The sequence below is a fragment of the Balaenoptera ricei genome, chromosome X (genome assembly GCF_028023285.1).
Source record: "Balaenoptera ricei isolate mBalRic1 chromosome X, mBalRic1.hap2, whole genome shotgun sequence".
Taxonomy (NCBI): Eukaryota; Metazoa; Chordata; class Mammalia; order Artiodactyla; family Balaenopteridae; genus Balaenoptera; species Balaenoptera ricei.
Genome location: NC_082660.1, coordinates 37,265,832 through 37,288,539, shown reverse-complemented (window position 1 = coordinate 37,288,539; position 22,708 = coordinate 37,265,832). Strand labels below are relative to the sequence as shown.

The 22,708-nt window shown below is 48.0% G+C and overlaps 1 long non-coding RNA gene and 1 other non-coding gene across 2 annotated transcripts in view; one reads left to right on the top strand and one right to left on the bottom strand.

Annotated features, from left to right (window-relative positions):
• Positions 1 to 451: 451 nt before the first annotated feature.
• Positions 452 to 22,708, bottom strand: part of LOC132356805 (uncharacterized) — a 71,626-nt gene continuing 49,369 nt past the window's right edge. Inside the window, exon 3 of the long non-coding RNA XR_009500078.1 lies at positions 452 to 764. This is a non-coding gene — a long non-coding RNA (uncharacterized LOC132356805). The remainder of the gene's footprint in view (positions 765 to 22,708) is intronic.
• Positions 18,594 to 18,700, top strand: LOC132358114 (U6 spliceosomal RNA). Its single transcript, XR_009500466.1, has one exon. It is a non-coding gene; the product is annotated as a U6 spliceosomal RNA (small nuclear RNA).

Below are 22,708 nucleotides of genomic sequence, written 5' to 3'. Positions count from 1 at the left end.
GGGAAGATTCATCATTGAATGGTTAAAAAAAACAACAACAGCAAAAACATTTTGGGCAAATAATTTTGGTTTTGCTTGCTAGTTAGAATTGAACTGACTGCCCTCTGTGGGCAAGGCTGATGGCTTAAGGGCATTCAAAAATGATTCATTCAAGTTCTTCTAGCCCAAAAAGCCCCTCAAAAAGCCACAGCATATTCAGAAATCTCAGCCAAGACTGCTGGGTAGATTCCTAGCAGGACATGTGAGGGCAATAAATCTGCTGCAAGTGTGAGAAAGGAGATCAAAAGCTGGTCTCTCCCACTCGCTAAGATGCTTATGCAATTCATTATTTTATGTCCTTGGCTCTTTTTTCAAATGCAGACACCCTGAGAAAGGTAACACATCCAGTTACTAACACCTTAGTGCAAATGCATGCATCAGAAACATTTGGAATCGCAAAGGAATCTGGGTAAGGCTGCCTGTGAAGAGGGAATAAAAAGTACAGATGCTGAAGTCACACCCTGGAGATTCAGTTTCCTAGGGTGGAGGCCTAACAGCAATATTATTTTTTAAAGCTCCCCAGGTGATGTCAATATACGGCCAAGTCGAGAACCTCCGGGATAGAGGATGGTGGGGTGAGGACAGAGAGGGAGGGAGTGGAAGAGACAAAAGAAAAAAACAAGAGTTCTTCTCATGAAAGACCTGCTTTGAGTCCTGGCACCCAACTTGCTGGCTGCACGATCCTGGTCGAGTGACGTAGCCGCCCTGATCTTCATTTTCTTCATCTGTCAAATGAGAATAATATTCTTCGTAAAACAGTGGCTCTCAAACTTGAACTTGAGAGGGCATCAGATTCACCTGGAGGGGTTGTTTAAACACAGATTCCCAGGCCCCAGCCCCATTGCCAAAAATCCTGACTCAGTAGGTCTGGGGTGAGCCCCCAAATTTGCATTTCTAACAAGTTCCCAGGTGATGGTGATGTTGCTGGTACGGGACAGCGTTTTGAGATCCCCTGGTATCAGGGGCACCTGAGCTGCTTATTACTCATTCACCAATTTTATCCATGACAAGGCCAGAAACCAAAGGTAACACCTGTTCTCTCTTGAGAAGGGCTCAAGAGCCAAATAGGGGGTTGAACTTGCACACAAATATCTCCATTGTTTTAGCATTTTGCTAAGATACAGCCCACGTTCAAACCTCAGGCCTGAAGCCACCAACGAACCGTCCTGGAGAAGACTGGAAAAATTGTGCCGGGCCACAGAGAGGCCACATTTTAAGCAACACCCCTCCTCCCCCCAAGAGCATCCCTGACATATGTCGTCCCAAAGAGGCCTGGCCTGGTCTTTCTGGAACCCACTAGGCTGGGGCATCGGCACCAAGAGCAAGTGTAACTGATTCACACTGCCCTGCTCCCTGGGGGAACAATTCATACAATGAAAGCTCCAAGCATTGAGGGAGGGGCACACATTTCCTCTTTAAAATGCTCAATGGCTTTCAGGAGCTGGAAGAGGGGCTGGGGTCTCCTACCTTAGCTGCCCCTTAGAGCAGGGCTGGTGAGCCCAGGCTCTGAAGTAGAGAAGATCATCATTTATGCGCTCTGTCCATCCCAGCCACCCACCCCTGTTCTTCCTGTTCCAGAACCCAGTGTCCTTATGCCTCCAGCCTGGGTTTTTGGTCTCTCTTTGCCCCCCACTTCCCCTACCTCCTCCTATCAGAAGGTTGCCAGCTCAAACTTGTCAGTGACAAGATGATAAAAGAGCCCAGTCTTCACATATTTGGGGGTGATAGGTTGAGGCCCTTCTCATGAATCAGAGCATTTTCCCTGGGGACTCTGAAATGGGGGCCTCTCTGGCTCAGGGATTCACAGGGGACACTGCAAGCCACAGAGGAGTCTCCAGGATCAAAATTAAAGCCAGAGCATGTCAAGTCAGGTCCAGAAGGAGACCCTCCATTGAGAAAAGGGAAAGTGAACCAAGAAATAGGAACTCTGCCCATATGGGTTACATCTTCCACTTAAGGGTCTTCTACCCCGAGTCCCACAGTCACCAATTAACTAGGCATGAAGAACCTGAGATCATTCTGGTTCACCAGGGCCTCATGCCATCTCTCCACAGCTGCCACACATTTCTTGCTCCCTGGACCCTGCAGTCTGGGCCCACCCCACCCCTAGTCTGGGCCACATATGATGTCACCTGCCAAAATGGTGCCAATTTGAGTGTACCAGCTTCCTGTGGCTCCAGGCTTTGGGGGTCCAAATGATCACAACCTGATGTTATTATTTTTAAATTCATCTTATTGTTGTTTCATCTGTTAAAATGTGACACGCTCCATAGGGCAGTCACTAGCAACCTTGTTAAAGTACCAGCCCTAGCACAGTAGTTGGAACATTTTGATTGCATGGGTAGATAGGTGAGTGAGTAGATGGATTTAAGGGTGGATGAATGGATGGATAGAAGAATAGATGCATGGAAGGACAGATGGATGGATGGATGGAAGGATGGATGGGAGGATGAGGATGGATGGATGGATGGTTGGATGGTCAGATGGATGAATGGATAGATGGATGGGTGGGCCGACTGACCTCCACATGTTACTAACGTACTTCTCCTATAGATACCATAACACCTAGACCAGCAGTTAACAAATGTTTAGATCTTGGGACCCCTTTACATTTTTATTTATTATTGAGCACTCCAAAAAGCTTTTGTTTATATTGACCCATGTATCAATATTTCCCATATTAAAAATGAAAACCGAGGAAAGTTTTAAATATTTGTTAATTGATATAAAAATAATAATAATGAACTTATTAGATGAGTGGTAGGCAGCCTTTGAGATGGTATCCAGTAATTCCCACCTTCTGTCACCCACATCCTTGAATATTTCCCTCCCCTTGAATGTGGGGTGGGCTTACTGAGTCACTTCTAATAGACAAGACAGAAGTGATGGGATGTCATTTCCAAAATTAGATTATAAAAAGACTGTGGCTTCTGTCTTGGGTGCTCTCTTTCACTCTCTCTGGGGGAAGCCAGCTGCCATGTCACAAGGCAGCCCTGATGAGAGGCCCACATGGCAAGGAACTGAGGCCTGCCAACAGCCATGTGAGGGAGCTGAGAGCTGGATCCTTTCTTTCCTTGGTTGAGCTTTGACATGACTGCAGCCCTGGACCATGCCTTGATTACAGCCTCATGAGAGATTCCGAGCCAGAACCACCCAGCTAAGCTGGCTGCTCCCAGATTCCTAACCCACAGAAACTGAGAGATAACGTGTGTTGTTTTCAGCCACTAAGTTTTGGGGCTATTTGTTACACAGCAATAGATAACTAATACACATGTTAACATCAATAGCACAGTTTAATGAAAAAAAAGACTGTATTTTCTAAAAAAAAAATCAGGGAGAAAAGTGACATCGCTTTACATTTTTGCAAACCTCTTTAATAGCTGGCTTCATAGAAGACAGCTGCTTTCTCCTAGCTGCTTCAGCATCCAATCTGTTGTGATATGTGGTTTTGGTCAAAATACATGAAGAAAATCCAGCCTTATGGAGCTTGCAGTTAGAAAAGACAGTCTTGAAAAGGTCTGGGGTACCACAGGGATCCTTGGAACACACTTTGGGAACTGCTGACTTAGACAATCAGGGCCTCAAAAGAGTCTAACTCTAGGGCCTTGACCCCTAATGTTGCTTTCCTGTTTGGGACATTTGCCAGTTTCTCCAGGTGCTAGGGTGACCATGGTAACTGACACCACCCAGGAGGTCTTGTCCCCTGCTGGAAGGGATAAGGCTCTCCTCCAAGGCCCAACAGCAGAAGACAGTGATGAACAAATGCCTAGTCTTGACTGGGTCACGCCCAAGGTGTCACCCAGAAGGGAAAGGATGGCCCACTTCTAGCAGCCAAGGTTAAGGCTGAGGCATCTGGGGCACAGGACGGCAGAGGGGGGTTGTTCTGTGCAGTGAAGCCTTCTGGAGACTGTGGTTTGCTGTATCCTCAGGCATTTCCCCCTCTTCACCCCTTTCCTGTGCACCTCCCCCTCCCTGCCCCCCACCCCAACTATAAGGCCTCTTTCGGCAGGAGCCAGTCTGATTTTCTCTGCCTAGTTGGTCAGAGAAATGCATGCAGCTGCACCAAAGAATAAAAATAGCCTCCTCCGTGACCAGTTTCTTCCCACTTCCCTTTCTCTCTCTTCGTGCTCGCCTCTCTGTCCCCACCTTCTGTGGAGGCAGGAAGGTCCCCGGAGGGCGCGAGCATCACTGAGCTATGCCAGGCGCCCGAGTTTCCCTCCCAGGCAGCACCTGTTCCTGATTCTATTTTGCTGTGGCCCGCGCAGGCTGGCACTGGCTTCCCAGGGGACAGGGCATTGTCAGATGGGTCCCTGCCGGCCCAGCGTCCAACCACCTCATGGGGCAGCCTTGCTCTGCTGCACACAAGCACGACAGACATTGGCACATAGAGTGCCCACCGGCGGTGCTGGGATCTGGGGCGCCCAGCCTCTCCCGTAGCCAGCCAAAGGCCTGCACGCGAGCCTTCCAGACCTTCAGGCACCTTAGAGGTTAAACAAGATACCTCAAGCTGGAAGGAAAAAAAAAAACTGCCCAGGTGCTATGCGCCCAGGCTCCAGGTGGTGTCCCCAGCATCTCGGGCTTCCTCTGCGCAGTGAGGATGGAATCTGAAAGTGGGCATCGGTTTTTTAGTTTGGAAGCAGAAGCGGAGAATCAAACCAGCAGCAGCTCGACTCCCCGAGGCGAAGGTCTTGCCTGCCTTGGGCAATGGAGCGTTCCTAAAACCCCGTGCCACCGGCGAGAACCAGGGGTATGGCACGCTCAGCCTCTCTTCCCCAAGGCTGTAGGGCCCTGCGGGGACAGAGGACAGGCCACCTAAATCATTTCAGCGCTGGCTTACTGGGTCCAGGGCTGTTCGCCTCACTGTACTGCAGTTTGGGAACAGAGTAAACCACCCCGGCAAAGCTGGGCGGACTTGTCCAAACCACACAAAAGTTCAAACCACACAAATGTTGGCTCCAACTGGGCTTGGAGCGCAGGGCTGGCTTTATCTGTCCCCGAGGGCTTTGCCCTGCCTTGCAATTGATTAGGGCTCCTAAAAACCACTGAAACGGTTTATCTTGCCCACTCAGCCTCAAGCCCCCTGATGGGCTGGAGTGGAGCCTGGATTGTTCTGGCAGCCAAGCCCCAGCCCAGCTTCCTCCCAGCTTCATGGCCCCCAGGACCACCTGCCTGGCCCCTCACCCCACAAAGACTCCTCATTTTGTGGCAGGAAATAGGGGCCAATGACATGACCATGAGAATGTTATTCACCACAGAAAGGGAGATCCTTCAAACCTGATGGGAGAGGAGGGCAAGGTTTTGTAAATACAAAGATTTAACTGGGAGGGGTACGGAATTAAAGTGGGCTTTAACACAAACTAGCGGGTTAATGGGGGAGCCCAGGCATGGGTAGGGGAGAGTCCCGTGGTAGCTGACTTTTCAGGTTCACACCAGGACACCTGCCACCTTTCCCAGCCTCCATGGCATGTCAGTCATTGCTCTAACTGTGGACAGAGAGGCTGTATTCGCCCTGAATCTACAGCAGAACCCTTTTGGCCTCCGAAAGCAGGTGACGCACACAAATTACCTGAATTCTTTCAGGCTGTCTTCTGCTCCAGCAGTTTGTGATAAAAGAACGTGTAAACAAGTGGCTCGTCACAAGGGTTTCTATCATGTTTAGTCTCCCCTGACAAAAGGGACACCCTTCCTTGAAAAACACCTAACAGACATAAAGGGCTTTACAGTTTACAAAGCTGTGTAGCACCCACCATCTCCTCTCATCCCAACAACTGTGTGAGCAATGGGGTGTGACTCCTATAGCAGTTAGGGTTCAGTTGCAGGAAACAGAAAACCTCTCCAGCTATTTTAAGCCAGAAGAGATATAATACAGGAAACTAGGTGCTTACAAAATCATTGGAGCAGGCTCTAGACGCCCGTAACACCACTGAGCTGGGCTGCCAAGACTGCTGCCATCTCTGCCATCATCAGGAAGGTGGGAAGGGAGGGGGTCAGCCACAGAGATGTTGATTTCAAGAGGACACTATTGTAGTTGCCATCCAAGGTCAGGAAGCCACTGCCACCACAACACCTCTCAATACAAAGCCGGTAACTAATCAGACACTAGAATGTTGCCTCTCTCTCTCTCTCTCACACTGACACACACACACACACACACACACACACACACACACACACAGTCTTCAGCAGCAACATCCAGAGTAGCAGGCAAGTAGTCTCTTCCCCACTGCTGCCTTCCTAACCTCACACAGGTGCATCTCCTTGCTGGAATCTAATTCTCATCTGCAGCCCCAGCTGCAGAGGTGTCCAGGAACTGTAGTTCTTAGCCTTCCAACCTCTGCAGAACATGAAGGCGCCACAGAAACAGGTTGGAATGGAGGCTGAGTGCCTGCCACCTCATCTCCATTTTACAGATAAGGAAACTGAGGTTCAGAGACGTTAAGGAACATGTACAAGGTCACATGGCTGGCGAACCCCGATCTCTCTGACTCCAAAACCTGCGCTCTCATCTGTTACACGGAACCAATGGCCCCATTCCATTTGGGGCTTTGGCAGTCTTGGGGGCATCTTTTGGCCCAATGGCCCAGACTACAGCAGAAGCCACCACACATCTTCTGCATGCTCAAAGGCTGGACAGCAGGCTGTGAGTGGAACTGAGGCCCAGGGACTCAGAACCGAACCCAGGGTTCCTGACCCCACGTTGTGTAATGTGTTCCTGTCCTTCCAGACACACACACACACACAGACACACACACACAGACACACACACACACACACACACTTCCATCAGCATCTGGAGGAAGGGAAGACAAGCTCAGGCTCTCCCTGGAGACATACAATCCTCTAGCACTCCCTGGGGACAGCTGTTCGGCATTTTTCCAGGTGAGGTAAGTACAAGGCTGACCAGCATCCAACCCCCACTACCGTGTTTGAGAAATTGCCCATCTTCCTAGTTGCCTCCCACCAGAGAAGCAAAAAACACCATACAATCATTTTCCCAGCTGCCACTGCAGTTAGCGTGGGCTCCTGACTTACGCTCAGCCAATCAGATGCCCCATCAAAGACTTGGAGTCAGGAGCTAGTGAAGCAGAGATGCACAGAGCACAGGAGTCCGTTCTGGTGGAGGGTGGCAGTCACCATGGCAATGACATTCCATTCCTGGGATGGCAGGGACCATATCCATGTCCGGAGGTGGCAGGGTGTCCTGGACTTGGCAGTGGGATTGTCACTGGATGGGCCTGACTTTGGCCGTGGTCCTGACCGCTGTGCAGCCTCCTTTGTTTGGCCTGCTTTCCAAACCCGGTTCTCCAGCCCTCCTGGTTATTTTGTGAACTCACCAAGACCCTTTTGATAAAGTCCTTTTCTGCTTAAATAAACCAGAATTGCTTCCTGTTGCTCGGAGCCAAGAGCTCTGGCCGTTACAGCTCAGTTGCCAGATTTTGCCTGGCTTCCCTCAGCGAGACCACACAGGACACCAGCGATTCTAGATCCCTTGTGCATCGTGGCCCACTTCCTGGGAGCTCGTGTCCCAGGACGTCAGCCTGTTGGCCTTACATCAGGAGAACTGGCCTGGTTTGTCAGAGGATCCCATGTCCATCCTGGGCAGCTGCACAATGACGTTCCTGGGCTCCATCTCAAGACTCCCTCCCATCAAAGGCCTTCTCACTGACCATGACCTTTCCTTGGGCACAAGTCAGAGGCCTCCCACACACACACACCTCCCCCAGGTCTCCCATTCAGCACCCAGAGAACATTTCCTCTTCCTCCAGAGGCTTTGCTTTTTGTTAGCCTTCGTTCCACGCTGAGGCAGAAGAGCTGCGGGCCCAGCTCAGACTTCACAAATGCAGGCTGGGGGCAGTGACGCTCCCGCAAGAGATAACGGCTGGACATTAAAAAGAATGAAATAGGGCTTCCCTGGTGGCGCAGTGGTTGAGAATCTGCCTGCTAATGCAGGGGACATGGGTTTGAGCCCTGGTCTGGGAAGATCCCACATGCCGCAGAGAAACTAAGCCTGTGAGCCACAATTACTGAGCCTGTGTGTCTGGAGCCTGTGCTCCGCAACAAGAGAGGCCGCGATAGTGAGAGGCCCGCGCACCGCGATGAAGAGTGGCCCCCGCTTGCCACAACTAGAGAAAGCCCTCGCACAGAAACGAAGACCCAACACAGCCAAAAATAAATAAATAAATTAATTAAAAAAAAAAAAAGAATGAAATAATGCCATTTGCAGCAACATGGATGGACCTAGAGATTGTCATACTGAGTGAAGTAACTCAGACAGAGAAAGAAATATCGTATGATATCGCTTATATGGGGAATCTAAAAAAGAAATGATACAGATGAACTTATTTACAAAACAGAAACAGACTCACGGACTTAGAGAACGAACTTATGGTTGCCGGGGTGGGGAGAAGGGTGGGGTGAAGGGATAGTTAGGGAGTTTGGGATTGACATGTACACGCTGCTAAATTTAAAATGGATAACCAATAGGACCTACTGTATGGCATGGGGAACTCTGCTCAGTGTTATGTAACAACGTAAATGGGAAAAGAATTTGAAAAAAAATAGATACATGGGGGACTTCCCTGGTGGTCCAATGGTTAAGAATTTGCCTTCCAATGCAGGGGACTCGGGCGCTCGATCCCTGGTGGGGTAACTAAGATCCCACATGCCCCGGGGCAACTAAGCCTGCACGCCACAACTACTGAGCCCGCGCTCTCTGGAGCCTGTGTGCCACAACTAGAGAAGCCCGCGTGCCGCAACAAAGACCCAGTGCAGCCAAAAAAAAAAAAAAAAAATAGATACATGTATATGTATAACTGAATCACTTTGCTGTATACCTGAAGCTATCACAACATTGTTAATCAACTATACTTCAATATAAAATAAAAAGTTTAAAAAAAAAAAAGAGAGAGAGAGATAATGGCTGGAGATGACATCCCAGGTTCAAGGCCCCAGCTTTGCCGTCAGCTCATGATAGGGCATTGAACAAATGGCTTGTCCTTTTGGGGCCTTAAGAAGAGGGGAGAGTGAGAGTCCAGCCACAGGAAAGTGAGCAATGCTCCCTGCAACCACAAACTGGGAGCGGAAAGGACCATGAGAAGGGCACTCCTCACCTAGGTGCTGGGCCTTCAGGTCAGATCAGTGGGTGGAACTGACCAGGGCCTCACTCAGTCAGAGGCAGGCAGGAGCCGGAAGGGGCTGGATTCCTGCAGTCATCACCGTGGAGCCAACTCAAATCAGCTGAGTGTAGACAGGGGTGAGGGTAGGAGGCCTATCTCAGGAGTTGGCCCAGCCGGTGGGCAGACTGGAAGTCCTCTGGGATGACGACAATGTGCTATAAACTTGGGCTTATCTCCGTGATATTGTCTTTGTTCCCGTGACCCTTGCTTTCCAAGAAAGGGTACCCCCAAAACAGAACTGAGGTCCAGAGAGGTGTGTGTACCCTGAGGCCAGCAGAGCCAGGATGCTGCTGTGGTTGGAGAGGCCACAAGTGATGGGGCCACCTCGGTCCTGGCTGGGACTCTGAAGGAAGCAGGAGTAGCTTTCTGTAGTCAACACGGAAGGGAGAAGAACAGAAGGGGCCCAGCAGAAGAAGGGTGCTTTTCTCCCCTTTGTCAGGTGAGCAGGAGAGGTTCAAGGACATCATGGAGTGCTAGGGCAGGATGGGCTGAAGACGAGATGGAAAATCACATCACCATCCGATTCTGGTGGGGGCGGCCACAAACACCAGCCTGCCATAGAGTCAGCCTTGGCCATGCTTTGAGGGAGAAGCACGGATTTTGGAGTCAGACAGACCTGGGTTCAAATCCCAGCTATGCCATTCAACAGCCGTGGGAGCCTAGACAAGCCTTTTTTTGGTGGACTGTTACTTGGGCATCCCCAATAAGCCATGCTTCCCAGTATGTGTGCCCTCATGTTGTCCCCTCCCACACTGACTCTGGGTTTGGGCATGTGACTTTCTTTGGCCAATAAGGACATTAACAAGCATGATGTAAAGCGGAGGCTTGCTAAGTGCTTGCATGCTGAGGCTTGTCCTCTTGGAACACTCCCTCTTGGAAGTCAACTGCCATGCTTGGGGAAGCCCAAGCTAGCCTGGTGAAAACGACATGAGGAAGAGAACCGAGGCAGCCCAGCCAACAGCCAGCACCAAGACCCCAGGCATGTGAGAGGCCCTCTTCAACCTTTCAGCCAAATCTAGCTGCCAACTGACTGTATTCACATGATAGACCCCAGCTGACACCACCTGGAGCCCAAGAACCACCCAGTTAATCCACAGAATCATGAGAAATTATCATTCATTCATTATCATTCAGTGTTGTTTTAAGCCACTAAGGTTTTGGATGGTTGTCACACTGTAATAATTAGCTGAAATACTGTGTAAACTTCTGAGCCTCAGCTGCCCCCTCTGTAAAATGGGGTGATAATATTCGTTGCCAAAAGTTATGAGGAGTAAATTTAACACACAATAACAATGAGCATTTATTGAGTACCTGCTGTGTTTCGGGCACTGTGATAGATGCCAAATGTACATAATTTAAAGCATATAATCTGTAGAGCATCTATCTCTGTGAAGTAAGTACTGTTAGGCCCATTTTCCAGACAAGGAGACTGAACTCAGAGGGGTTAAGTAACTTGCCCAAGGTGGCAGGTTAAGGTCAGAGCTGGGGCTCTAACCCAGGTCCCTCTCATTCTAATCACTAAGACCCAGCAGGGCCTCCTCCACTGGCACCGACGAATGAATGACCTTCCAGGGGAGCACCAAACCTTCCTATGCTTCAAGAACTTTGTCTCTGTCAGGTGGTTGGAGGATGGAGACAGGGGGCATACTCACAAGGCCAGCATCAAGTCCAAGTACCCTTGAGGGCAGGTTAACAGGGCTCCGTTTGGTGGCCAGTCCCCTGCTCTTGGCGCTGCTTCAGTGAGCCGTGGGTCACAAGGGATGACAGAACTCAGAGCAAATCCATTCTCACTTCTAGGAAAACAGCTAATGGGGCTTAGCAGTACCACAGTCACAAGCAAAAGGCAGCTTGTTTCTCAAGAGGCAGGAGCACCTCAGCCATGAGTGCCCCGCCCCCGCCACTGGAAGGCCTCAAGAAGCCAGAAGCCACCCCTTTTGTCCCTCTGAGAGACAGCCCCCCTCAACACACACACACACACACACACACACACACACACTCACTCACACACAAAATCACAGGGGAGGGGGCAGCTGTGGGGTCCTGGATCACAATGGGGTAGGAGTGGGGCATGACCAGAGGGCCCCGCTGGCCCAGGCGGCCGCTGCCGGGAGTCTCCCACCCTCCCAAGAACTGGTGAGTGACACTGAAGACGGTGGCAGAGGGATCCTTTCTCGCCCTCCCCAAGCTGACGGCATCACTCTCCACCCCAGAGGCCCAGGAACAACCTTGTCCTGGGGAGGGTAGGGAAGCCTGCAGCTGAAAAAACCCACACCCTTCCCCCCTTTCCTTGATTCCGCCCATCTTACCCGTCTTGCCTTCACGGGGTCCTTTTCACAAGTGTTCACACATGATACAATGCGTGAAAAGAGATAATCTAAAAGTATATTGCTAGAATGCTCTCAACTTTGCTTAAAGTTACATATATATTTGAAAAGTTATATATATATTTTCATAAATATACAAAAACGAGTAGCAAGAACCATCTGAAAATGTTGACAATGATTATCTCTAGGTGGTAAGATAAAGTTTTTTCTTCTTTGTACCTTTTGTATCTTCGACTTCTCTACAAAGGGCACGATTGCTTTTAGAATCAGAAAATAAACTATACTATCTGTGCTTTTTAATGAATGTGCACGGCCTGGAAAAGTCACACCTTAAAACTCTTCCCAGGGACTTCCCTGGTGGTCCAGTGGCTAAGACTCCGCGCTCCCACTGCAGTGGTCCCGGGTTCAATCCTTGATCAGGGAACTAGATCCTACATGCTGCAACTAAAGATCCTGCCTGCGACAACTAAGACCCGGCACAGCCAAATAAATGAATAAATATTTTTAAAAAACGCTTTAAAAAAAAAAAAACTCTTCCCATCCAGCACCTTCATTATTGGTTCACACCTGGATCATTAGTAGTGTCTCCGGACACCTGAGTCTTCACCCAGGGTAGAGATGGGAAGGGAGCGGCCCCAATGCCCAAGGCAAAAGGGGGCAGGGCCACTGAGGCCAAGCAGAAAGGGGCGGGGTCAGTGAGCCTGGAGCCTGTGCAGTCAGTACCTAGGACTGCTTCCAGCCCTCCAGTGGACTGAAGACCCGGTACCCAAGGCATTGCAAGACTGGGCTGGAGAAGTTGCTGGAATGGAGGGCCTACCCTGCCTGGCCTGGGAGGGCAGGAAGCCCTGGCCCAGGAGTAAAATTCCGAGGCCTGGCTCACGCATGCCGCCTGGTTCACAGCGGACCCCATCACTTAGATTAACAGCCCTAACTTGCAGGCAGAGCATGAATTGTAGGAGGCGAGGTGGCGCATATACAGCGCTCATCACAATTCCTAGCACACACAAGGCACTCAATAAATGCAGCTGTGATTATTAGGGATAAACACATGCCCATCAGCACCGGCTCTCCTGGGTAAGCCCAGCACCCCAGTCATCTGGTGCCAGAAAAGGGACGAGCCATCACGGTGCTCAGCCGGCAATCCCCTGTTTTGTTCCTTGCTGGGTCCTGCTAAATATGCAAGCAGAAAAATTTTTTCCACCCCCAGAGCAGTTTCTAGATGTGCTACCTTGGCCAAAGCAAGCTGCTAATTAACATGGGTGAGAAATGCCCAGATGATACCATCAAAGGCCGTTAAAGTACCCCCAGCTGGTTGTGGGTGTTTGTTTTGCTTCCCATCAATTCTGCTCAGAACGATGACAGTACCCAGGCAGAGTGGGAGCCACACAGGGCAGGGTGGGTCTGGGGAAGGCAGACACAGCTGGGAGTGGTCAAGTTCCCTCACACAGAGGAACGGACTCAAGATAAGCTCTATCCTCCTGTACTTTCAGACTTGCAGTGCCCAGCTGCTCTCTCCCTGCTCTGACTTACACACTTGCTCCCAGGAAGGGGTTTTCAGTAAGTTATTTACACATTAGTATGAATTTCAGTATTCCCAGGGGCCTCTGGTTTCATCATGGAATAAAACTCTTTATTCTCTTCCCTTGAAATCCTACCATGTGGGGGGGGGGGTCCTTGGCCTTAAATGAGAAAATGGGAAGGAGTTCTAATTCTGTTTTAGCCATTCCTGGGCTCAGCCACCCACATCCCCAAGATCAGGACCTTCTCTACTCTCTGAGTTCAGCAGCGTATGTATTCACCTTTATTTCTCATTAAGGAAACCTCAATAAAAGCATGAAAAGCTCTTCTCTATCTTTAAAAGAGAAGGATTTAGAGAGTAAAAAAAAAAAAATGTGTTAAACTGATAAAAAGAAAAAAAAAAGACACAGAACTCAGAAGTCCTAAAGGAAAAGATGGGCAGATGTGACAACACAAACCTCCTTTGCAGGGCAATACAGCATCAACCAGAGGTTGCGAGCTGGTGTCCTGCTGACCCAACCCAGCCCAAACATGGCTGTCTCTTCTAGTGCTTAAAGTTTTTTGAATGAGTTGCCAGCATTTTAAAACTGGAAGTTTGGGCTTCCCTGGTGGCGCAGTGGTTGAGAGTCTGCCTGCCAGTGCAGGGGACACGGGTTCGAGCCCTGGTCCGGGAGGATCCCACATGCCGCGGAGCAACTAGGCGCGTGAGCCACAACTACTGAGCCTGCGCGTCTGGAGCCTGTGCTCTGCAACAAGAGAGGCCGCAATAGTGAGAGGCCTGCGCACCGTGATGAAGAGTGGCCCCCGCTCGCCACAACTAGAGAAAGCCCTTGCACAGAAACGAAGACCCAACTCAGCCAAAAATAAATAAATAAATTTAAAAAAAAAAAAAAAAAAAAAAACTGGAAGTTTTCCCATAAAAGTCCATATTTCCAGCGTCTCCTGAAGAATCAGAAGATCTGGCACACTGGTTCCCAGCAGAGGCATGTGCTCTCCCCGGCCTGCCATGGCCTCGGAGCCTGCTCCACTTATTCACATCGCTTGCCTCGCCTGCAGCAGATGCCTGTGATGTGCCGTAAACAAAACGAAAAAAAGCAAAAGGTGCTTCAGGAGAACATGTTTGCAACACATCCAAGGAAAAGTTAATATCCATTATATATCAATAAGAACCCCACCAACGGTTCAATTCAAGAATGGGGGAAAGTATAAACAGGTAATTCATAGAGAAAGAAATTCAAACAGCCAATAAACGTGAAACGTACTCAACCTACGGGTGATTAGGAAAATGCAAATGAAAATGAGAAGATACCTTTTTGCCAAAGCCATCAAATTGGCAAACAATCAAAAAGCTTTCTAGCACTGCTGTTGGCAAGGATGTGGGGAAAGGAGAGCTCGTGCGTGTTGCTGCTGAGCGTGTAAATTGGTGCAACCTTTGTGGAGGGTGAGTTGGCAGCTCTGATCATTAGTTTAAATACATGTACCTTTAAAGAAATGCAGGTAAATTTTTATTGAAGTAGAGCATGCAGGGAGAAAAGGATGCAAATCCTGAGTGTGTGGCTGAGACACTGAACGCACCCAGGTGACCGCTGCAAAGGGAGAAAGAGGATATTATCAGTACACAGAAGGCCCCCTGCGCCCTTTCTCAGTCAGTAAGTCTCCCCGAAGAGAACCACTGTCCCAACTTCTAACAGGATTTGACTGTTTCTGAACGTTCCGTGAATGGAATTATGTAGTATACATTCTTTGGTGTCTGGCTTCTTTCACCGAATATTATATACTTATTTTATTTTATTTTATTATTATTTTTTTTATGATGCTGTTTTTTTTTAAATTTATTTATTTATTTATTTATTTATTTATGGCTGTGTTGGGTCTTCGTTTCTGTGCGAGGGCTTTCTCTAGTTGCGGCAAGCGGGGGCCACTCTTCATCGCGGTGCGCGGGCCTCTCACTATCGCGGCCTCTCTTGTTGCGGAGCACAGGCTCCAGACGCGCAGGCTCAGTAGTTGTGGCTCACGGGCCCAGTTGCTCCGCGGCATGTGGGATCTTCCCAGACCAGGGCTCGAACCCGTGTCCCCTGCATTGGCAGGCGGATTCTCAACCACTGCGCCACCAGGGAAGCCCTTATTTTATTTTTTAATCGAAGTACTGTTGATTCACAAAGTTGTGTTCATTTCTGCTGTACAGCAAAGTGACTCAGTTATACATATATATACATTCTTTTTTATATTCTTTTCCATTATGGTTTATCCCAGGACATTGAATATAGTTCCCCGTGCCATACAGTAGGACCTTGTTGTCCATCCATTCTATATGTAATAGTTTGCGTCTAATAACCTCAAACTCCCAGTCCATCCCTCCCCCACAAATATTATATTTTTAAACTTCACCTATGCTGTTCTGTGAAGCAGAACATTCACTTTTGTTGCTGTATAGCATTCCACTGCGTGGCTAGACGGAACTTTATTATTCTGTTGTATTGATGAAGAACACGTGCGTTGTTTCCAGTTTGGGGCTACTGCAAATAGTGCTGCTAAGAAACATTCTTGCATGTGACTTCTGGTGCCCATAGAAACACATTTCTGTCGGGTATACAGTTAAGCCTTGAACAACATGGGGGTTAGGGGCGTGGGGCCCTCTACACAGTTAAATCTGTCTATAACTTAGAGTCGGCCTTCCAGATATATATGTTTCCTCTGTATTCACGGTTCCAAATCCGAGGATTCAACCAACCCGTGTAGTGCTGTAGTATTTACTATTGAAAAAAACCCGCCTATAAGTGGACCCGAGCAGTTCAAACCCCTGTTGTTCAAGGGTCAACTGTATACCTCTTGACACCGCTCACACTAGGAATCTATTTTACAGAACCCCCTGAGAGAACAAGACTTCATGTCCAAGGCTGTTTATTATAACATTAAAAAAGAGTGCGGTCAACCTCTGTGTTCATTAATAACGATACGGTTAAAAAAAATGATGCAATGCTTCCCTGTGACTTGAAATAGTATGCAGCTCATAAAAAAGAGAACGAGCTCCATAGGTGGATTCTGATATGGAAAGGTGCTCACACATCCACACATCGTCAAGTGAAAAAAAAAAATCCTGCAAAAAAAATTGAGTATAGTACGATTCCACTTTTTAAACTAACAAAAGATAAAACAGACCTTTACATGTGGAGATGTGTGTCCATTATATCCGGAAGGACTTTTCACATATGAACTAGAGAAGGGAAAGGCAGTGGGGGGAGGGGGAGGAAGGGGTGAGATTTTATGTATATTCTACACATCTCAAATTCATCTACTCTTCTCCATCATTGCCACTGTCCTATACTAAGCCACCACAGCTCTGGTGCTGAAAACACAATGGTCTCCTTATGCGTTCACCTCTCAAGTCATCTCTGCCACCATCAGGAAGGTGGGGACTCAGGGGACAGTGCATGGAAATGTTGGCCTCAAGACTCAAGGGTACACTATTGTAGCGGGGTCAGTAAGGCTGCCCGTGACACTGCCCATCAAGTGAAGAAAGAATCTTGCAAAAAAGTAGGTAGGGTATAATCCCATTTTTTTTTTAAATAAAAATTTTCAAGTTAAAACAATACAAGTGAATATATATATATGCATTAGAAGATTTGGAAGCCACGGCCAGCATAATATCTCATTATCTGCAAAGCAGGTGACAGGCCAGTGTTCCCCCAGGAACAGCTGTACCATGGCACCCTAGTGACCTTCCATGTATCCACACGGGTCACAACACAGGCAAAGCTTGAACCGCAGCTAATCTTCATCTTGGCAGAACATGAGAAGATGGAGGCCTGTAGGGAATGCTCTGAGGCCATCTTCCATTCATCTCCCATATTAGTCAGCTCACACTGTCATGCACAGCACCACAGACTGAGTGGCTTACACAACAGAAATTTAATTCCTCACGGTTCTGGAGGCTGGAAGTGCCGGATCAAGGTGCCGGCAGAGTTGGTTCCTTCTGAGGGCCAAGAAGGAAGGATGGGTTCCAGGCCTTTCCCCGTGGTTTATAGATGGCTGTCTTCTTCCTGAGTCTTTACATCATCGTCTCTCTGTGTCCTAATCTCCTCTTCTTGTAAAGACACCGATCAGATTGGATTAGGGCCCACCCATATGATCTCACTTTAATGTAATTACATCTTTACAGGCCCTGTCTCCAAATACAGTCACGTTCCGAGATACTAGGGATTAGGATTTCAACATATGAATTTGGGGTGGGGGGGGGATATAATTCAGCCTATAACACCCCCCTATCTGCCCTGGGAGGCTTTCACGGGATGGTTTCTCATCACCTCCTGGGTTCTGATGAGCTAGGAAATTTTCATACCACCCCCCTCAAGATAGAGCTTATACAAAACTGCCTAGTTTTATATTTTTATACTGCCAGTCTAGAATCGGCCCATCAGGCCCATTTTGTTTTGATGTCATCCTTTTTGGGGTGAGGCAAACACCCAGGGAGCTGGCACCTCTGACTAATCTTCCTTTCACTGTTTATGTAAGTAAGAAACTGTCCAAATCTGAGAGTGGCTCACTTCATCTTTATCAGCCAAGGCAGCCAGGGCTTGGCCTTTGGCTTTCCTAGAAAGCCTTGTGTGTGCTTGACAACAGACACTGGAATGTGTTGCAAAAGCAAAAACAAAAATCTTGCTAACAGAGGTGGGAGAAAGGGAAACAAGAAGGATGGCTCCCAATTCTGTGTTCCTCCCACACATCCGGCACCCGGTGCTCTTATGCGGGGATGACCCAGGCCTCCCCACCCCAGTCTCTCGGTCACCTGTATTTGCACTTGCTTGCCATTTAGAAAATGAATTAACGAAAGATAAAATGCATGCACTGAAATATCTAGAAGAGCTTTTTACATATGAACTGATGGCATCAATAATCCTCGGGGAAGGGATTTTGACACTTCATGTGTATTTTATACAACGGGCCTCAGAGGACACAGGTGACCTGCCAGAGGTGGGAAGGTTGGCCTCGGACAGGCAAAGTCGAGTTCATTCACAGTTAACATCCTGTACAGGAATCATTACTCTCAACTCTTTCCCCAACAAATAGAAGTTTAGCTAAAGAAATCAAAACCATGAGGAGAGACTACTTCACACCCATCAGGATGGCTATTTTCAAAACCCAGAAAAAACAGAGAATAACAAGTGTTGACGAGGACGTGGAGAAACTGGATCCCTTGTGCACTGCTGGCCGGAATGTAAAATGGTGCAGCCACTGTGGAAAATAGTAGCCAGACACAAAAGGACAAGTGTATGATTCCACTTACATGAGGTGCCTAGTGTGGTCAGATTCATAGAGGCAGAAAGTAGGATGGTAGCTGCCAAGAGGAAAGAAGGAGTCAATGTTTAATGGGTGCAGAGTTTCAGTTTGGGAAGATAAAAATGTTCTGGAGCTGGATGGTGGTGATGGTTGCCCAACAATGCACATGTCTTTAATGCCACTGATCTGGACTCTTCAAAAAGGTTAAGATGGTAAATTTTATGTTATGTATATTTTACCACAATAAAGAAAGAGGATAGTGCTCGCTTCAGCAGCACATATGCTACAATTGGAACCATACAGAGAAGATTAGCGTGGGCCCTGCACAAGGATGGCACGCAAATTCGTGAAGCACTCATTTTTTTAATGCAGAAAAAATATGAAGACTAGAATAAAAATTTCCTGGGGGAGGGAGGGATAAATTAGGGGTTTGGGATTAACAGATACACAGTATTATATATAAAATAGATAAACAACAAGGACCTACTGTATAGCACAGGGAACTATAGTATCTTGTAATAATCTATAAGGGAAAAGAATCTGAAAAACGAGTGTGTGTGTGTGTGTGTGTGTGTGTGTGTGTGTATGTGTATCACTGAATCACTTTGCTGTACACCTGAAACTAAACTAAACTAATATTGTAAATCAACTATACTTCAATTAAAAAAATAAAAATTACCTGGTATCCGAAAACCTAGCTCACCACACGCACACACAAAAAAACAGTATAAAAAAGGATCTCTTCTAAAGTAAACTTTATACTCCATACACACACAGAAGTTTAGCTCAAGATTTGAGAGGCTTTGCTGCCTGGAGATGGAATTTAAGAAAGACACCAGTTTCCTTGTTGCAGTTTTGCACGTGTTGAGAGAGGGACTGGCTTCAGCCACCTGCGAGCTAATGGCCAGAGAGATTCCCCAGGCGGGGATGGTCCTGAGCCAGGGAGGCTGGACACACCGTGGGCATGTCATTTCCCTTCTCCCTCTTCTCTGTCTACAGCCTGGGTCAGAGGACACAGGGTTAAAAGCTGAGACACGCAAAGCCTTCCTCAAATCCTCTCTGTCTCTCCCCACCCTCCTCCCATCGCATTTCTTCTGTGGAACCTTCCACGAACTCTTCCTTCCCCGAACTGCTGGAACAGTTATTCATTCCATATGTGTCTTTCAGCGTGTCTGACTTACTGTTTAATATCACGAGCCGACTTTGCACGGGTGTGTGTCTTCTGGCCCCAACTAAACTAGAAGTTGCCCGAAGGTAAAGACTGATGCTTAGCCTCCCTTGGATCTCTTTAGCTCTCCCATCAGTGTCTAGTGCAGAGGAAGCGGCATGTACATCCAGACGATGGAATATCGCTAAAGCGCTAAAGAGAGATGAGCTGGCAAGCCATGAGAAGACGTGGAGGAAGCGGAAATGCTGATTACCAAGTGACAGAAGCCCGTCTGAAAAGGCTACCTGCTGGATGAGTCCAACTACTTGACATTCTGGAAAAGACAAAACTATGGAGACAGTCAAACGATCAGTGGTTGCCAGGGGTTGAGGGAGAGGGAGGGATGACTAGATGGGGCACAGAGGATGTTTAGGGGGTGAAGCTATTCTGTATGATACTGTAACGGTGGATGCATGACAGTAGGCATTGTCACAATCCACAGAATGCATACAACAAAGAGTAAACCCCAATGTAAACTACGGACATTGGTTAGTAATCGTGTATCCATATGGAGTCATCAATATTGAACCAATATTCTAATGCAAGATGTTAATAATAGGGGAAACTGGGGGTTGTATATGGGAACTCTATACCATCTGCCCAGTTCTCCTGTAAACCTAAAACTGCTCTAAAAAAGAAAATTTATTATAAATATATATATATTTATGGAAAAGAATATGAAAAAGAATGTATATATATATATATATATATAAAACCGAATCACTTTGCCGCACAGCAGAAATTAACACAACATTGTAAATCAACTATACTTCAATAAAATAAAATTTTAAACTAAAAAAAAATTTTTTTATATATAGTTGGATAGTTGAGTGAATATTGGACCATACACATGGACACATCCAGTTATGAGGGAGCTGGGAAGATTTACCCAGGCCTGACATTTTTCAAAATCCAGTGAAACATAGTTGGGAGTAAACGAAAGTTTCTTCTTGAAGCCAAAGAAGAAAAATTAGGAGATAAGCATTTATTTGTGAGTTAAAATTTACGCAGAAAGTTGCTAGATTTGCCTGTAGGTGTTTGTGTTTCTTTACATTTTGCCCTAACTAGTGTTATCATATTTTGTATTAAAATCAGAACTAATTTTGACAGAGAATCAAAGCGTCCTTAGTGGGTATCTGACATCCCCTTTCCAGGCCTTCTCCAGCCCAGACCTCTGATGGGAAGGAACAGGCCACATATCACACGGCTTCGTTCAGAGAACGAAGGAAGGGAGTTAAAAACCAAATGAACAACATTACAGCAGTATCACCTGGCTACCAAACAGTTTCTGGAAAGACAGTATTCAGGGAACTGCACTGCACAGAGAAACACAAAGGCTCTGATGTCAACAGATACTTGTCAAGAAAGTGCTTGACCGAAAGGCAGCGGGCAGGACGGCCATTCCAGGTGGTCATTTTGTTTCTGTAACAGCCCAGGGCAGGTCCACGGCAGTGGCCTATGTGAACTTCCAGAGCCTTCCTGCCCCTCCAAACCCACAGTACAATGACATAAACAGGTTTAAAACACTTCTGTATTTCCCAAATATCTCGCCTTCACTATACTAAGCTTAATGTATCTGCAGCAAGAGCCACTAACTAATGTTATTTTGCTGGCATCCAGGGCTCATGACCTCACAGTGTACATGCACAGAAAGGAGAGGCAACCAAGTGCCTCCAGCGGGTGGTCCTGACACTGGGTTTTGAGCGGGACTTTCCCACTGTTTCTGACTCCCAGGTAACTGCGTTTCTCAGCTTCACACCGCACCACGGTTCCTTCTTTCCTTTATCATACTCCCCCAGCAGCCCCCCATGCCAACTTCTGATTAGAGGCTGGAAAACAGGCCCTAGGAGGGAACTAATTACTTAAGTAGGGGACAGAGAGGCCCAGGAATGGCTTGGAACACTCTCCGTGCATCTCGAGGGTTATTGCTGCGGGCCATGGTGACTAGCAGTGTCTTAGGTCAGGTTCTCCAGAAGGAGAGCCCCAGACATGGATTCTTGTGCGAGTGAATTATTGAGGGAAGGGCTCTCAGGAGACACAGGTAATGGTGGGAGGGAAGAAGAACAGGGCAGGGAAAGAAGCCAAGCAAAGATGGAGATTTGGCCAAAGCCTAGCCTCAGCCTGATCCCCTGGAGGGAGGGGGGTAGGGGCAGGGGAAAAGGAGGCGGGGCAGCATCGCAGAGTCATTCATTCCCATACCTGACACAGGGGGTGGGCCTTTATATCTCCCATATCAGTCAGTCACCGACCACAGGCCACCTCCATGGGGGGCAGGAGGGCACATAAGCCCCAAGCCATCAGCTGTGGGCGAGGCTGCTCCTGTAGGGTGGAGGGCTGTTCCACAGAGAAGGCTGAAGCTGTGAGCTGCTCAGCTGGGATCAATGCAGGGCATCTGTCTAGACACCACCAGCAGCCACAAAGGGCTGCCCTCTAAAACAGAAGCAGGAGAGAGGTAAGGTAGAAACAAGAAAAAGCCTCCTGAGGTGGCAGGATTCTTTAGAAGTCCTTCCAGCTGCCTGTCATTAGAACAGATGGACAGGGAACGGCCTCAACTCAAGTGGATCTTTCTAGGCACATCCAAGCAGAATGTTTGTGCAGGTGCCCTCAGAACAGACCCAATCCGAGAACCACACACGTAATCCTGCTGTCAAACAGTAGCCTGAGACCTAAGGGGCTCCCCAGAAAGCTTCCAGAATAGTTTAGTTCTGACAACAGTGGCAACCTGTACAGATGTTACTCTGCCAGGTGCTGTTCTAAGCGCTTTATGTCTGTTACCTTCACTTAATCCTCACAACAACCATAGTAGTGAGGCATTATTATTGGCCATCCCCATTTTACAGATGAGGACACTGAGGCCCAGAGAGGTTCATTAATTTGCCCAAGTTAACAGTTGGAAGTAGCAGAGCCAGGATTTGAACCTAGGTAGCCTGGCTCGGGAGGGCTACACCACCGCTCTACGGCCCCTGGCTGTCTAGCTGGAGTAGATGATGCTATAAGGCAGGAGACCACCACCGTGGATGCCTTCAAAGGAGCATGTTTATACATCAGAATCACCTGTGGGTGACTGTTGCGCTACAGAATCCAGAGTCTCATCCTGAACCTACTCAGAAGCCAGGGCTGAGGGCCAGGTGGAAATCTATACATTTAACAAGCCCCCCAGGTGTTCT